The following is a 2,927-nucleotide window of genomic DNA, read 5'->3' as shown; positions in this document are numbered from 1 at the left end:
CAGGCAACAGAGGCAGAAACAAAGCAGTGGAAAACATCTGTGGCAATGGACCTTGTATACATGTTTACAGCTGGTGCTGTCTCATCTTGTACATAACACTGACTGAACACTAATCAGTGTATGTGTTTACTATGCTTATTTTCCTGAATTAAACTAATGCTAATGCCCTATGACAGGATTACATTAATGCCACAATAAGAGATAATATTCTCTAGGGGCTTCTTCTAGATCAATCTAAACTATGAAGCTTCCATTTATCTTTTGTCATCTGAGATCAACTTCTTTCTCCATAACATCCTCATGGCATTTTTTGCTTCTGCATTCCTTAGTGTATAAATCAAAGGGTTAAGAAAAGGTGCCCCAATTGTATAAAACACAGCTATCATCTTATCCATGGGGAAGGTGGTTGCAGGGCATGTGTATATAAATATATAAGGACCAAAGAACAGGATGACCATGATGATGTGGGAGATGCAGGTGGAGAGGGCTTTTCTCCTCCCGTCAGCACTGTGGTTTCTCAGAGAATGCAGGATAACAACATAGGAGACCATCAGCACAAAAAAGCTCCCTGTGCATATGGCCCCACTGTTGGACACCAGGAGTAGGTTGGTCACATAGGTGTCTGTACAGGCAAACTTTAACAAAGGCTGCAGGTCACAAAAATAATGATCAATCACATTGGGACCACAAAAAGGCAAACTTAAGGACAGAAAAATCTGAGCTGAAGAATGCACACAGGCCCCCACCCAGGCCAGGGCCATCAGCCCACCACAGACTCAATGGCTCATGTTGGTCATGTAGTGAAGGGGCTTACAGACAGCCACATAGCAGTCAACAGCCATGAGGATAAGGATGAAGATCTCCAGGCAGCCAAAGAAATGGGATGAAAAGTCTTGAATCATGCACTCACTGAAAGAGATTGTGGTCTTCTTCAAAAGGGCATCCACATTCACTCTAGGGGCTGTTGAAGTAGAGAGAAAGGTATCAGATAAGGATAAGTGGAAAAGGAAGAAGTACATTGGACTCCCAAGTGCTTGGCTGGTCTTGATAGTAGTAATAATCAGAAAGTTACCCAACAGTGTCCCCAGATATAAAAGCAAGAAAGTGACAAATACTATTTTCTTCCTTCCAGGATTCTGGGTCATCCCAAGCAGAATAAACTCAGTCACATTATTCTTCAACTTCATGATTTCATGAATGAGAAGATGGGATGAGTGTAAAATGGATTATCTGAAAAAGTAAAGAAATTAATATATGGTGTGTTATTTGATATTATGGAATATTTTAAGTAAAAATAAGTACTGCTTATCAGGGATGTTCCAGCTGGAGTTTCCTAATAATGTATATTATATGTTGGTTTCTTAGTAATAACACTTTGTTTTCAATTTGCAATGATGACTTCATAGGATCATTATGAGTCTCATATAAGCTTGTGAATGTTAAACTTTCCTATAAAATTCTTCAAATATAATACCTTGATAGATGTGATGTGATTCTGACTAAATTTATGAATATATAGTTAATATATAGACTCCATTTTGTTACTTCCTTTGTTATTTTTGGCCATATTTAATATGGCTTTGATTTGCATGTTTGACATTGTGTATTACTCATAATTACAGATATATTTGACTGCCCTTGGTGGTTTATGATATAAATATAAAGTCATACAGCACACTTAACATCTTAAAGAATATCATATTTGCCCATGCATTTCTACTTCTCATATTTGTTATACATATTTATAAAAAGTATTTTATTTATAAATTTATATAATTTCATATAAATATGTATACTCATACATTCAGCACAAACTCTCTGCAAGATTCTCCAGTCTGTAAAATGAAATGTTGCCTTTAAATAATCTGTTGCAAACTTCAAGCATGTTTATATTTAGTCCTTGACATATGTGATGAACAGAATGAATGTTCTCAGTTATTTAATGTCTCAAAAGTGCCCATTACTATTTTTTCTTTCTCCAATGTGAAAAGCACATTTTAGAGTACTCAGATTTCTTTGTTACATTTCTAAATGAAAGGAACTTTGCTTATTTATTAATAAATAGTTCATGTTTTCTAAATTCAAGGTTTTACTTAAGAATGTTAGATCTGGGCTGGTTTTTTTTTGGGGGAAGATGTCACTCAGCAGTTGGTATAGGACCTGATCATGGTTATATTCCCAGGAGAGTTTGTAATATTCAAGTATTTGAAAACCCCACATACACAGAACAGAGCAGAAAGTCAGAAAAGGGAGGGCAATGTAGGTTTCAAAAAGAATCATAGAAGATAGTAACTGACTTCTTCATTTAATTTGTTTTTGTCCTGGCAAATAATTATTCAACTTGAAATAATGATAATTTCTTTCAATGAAGGCTTTTTCTCCCCTCTCACATTTGGAAAGAAATATTATCATGGGGTTATTCCAACAAACAAACTTTTTCTTTAGTTCTTTCTTGTGAGAATGATGCTGGCAGTGGTGCTATATACAAGTAAAAATATAAACTGAAATGTAATGCATTTAAATATAAGCTGAAAGACTTATTTATTCCATTGTATTTCTCCTAAATGCCATCTAGTCTTCAGTACATTGCCTTGAAAGTTGTAAGCAGCCAGAGCACAGATTATGATTGATCACATGGGCACAAGGTTTCCCTTCAATATGTTTTCCTCTCCTGTGGTGAATTGTCTTCCCTTCAACAGAGATGAAATATCCTTCATTTCTGCAAACAAACAAAAACTCTTGAGCAAACATCTAGTGAATTTTTCAGTTTGGGTTTCCAAGTATTAAAAAATAAAATCTCTAGATTTGTGCATAATCCTAATCTATAAGGAAACTGAGTCTTATTAATCATCACAATGAGATCCTTTCATTTATTAATTTAAAAGAGTGATGTATTATAAAGTATTGACACTTGAAAATATGCCAGG

At 35.0% G+C, this 2,927-nt stretch overlaps 1 pseudogene; it reads right to left on the bottom strand.

Moving 5' to 3' along the window:
• Window positions 1-254: 254 nt before the first annotated feature.
• LOC141576137 (olfactory receptor 4C16-like) lies at window positions 255-1,251 on the bottom strand (annotated as a pseudogene).
• Window positions 1,252-2,927: the final 1,676 nt, after the last annotated feature.

Source organism: Camelus bactrianus, chromosome 36 (genome assembly GCF_048773025.1).
Source record: "Camelus bactrianus isolate YW-2024 breed Bactrian camel chromosome 36, ASM4877302v1, whole genome shotgun sequence".
Lineage (NCBI taxonomy): Eukaryota > Metazoa > Chordata > Mammalia > Artiodactyla > Camelidae > Camelus > Camelus bactrianus.
The sequence above is the reverse complement of the archived record's forward strand: the minus strand, read 5'-3'. Positions and strand labels throughout refer to the sequence as shown.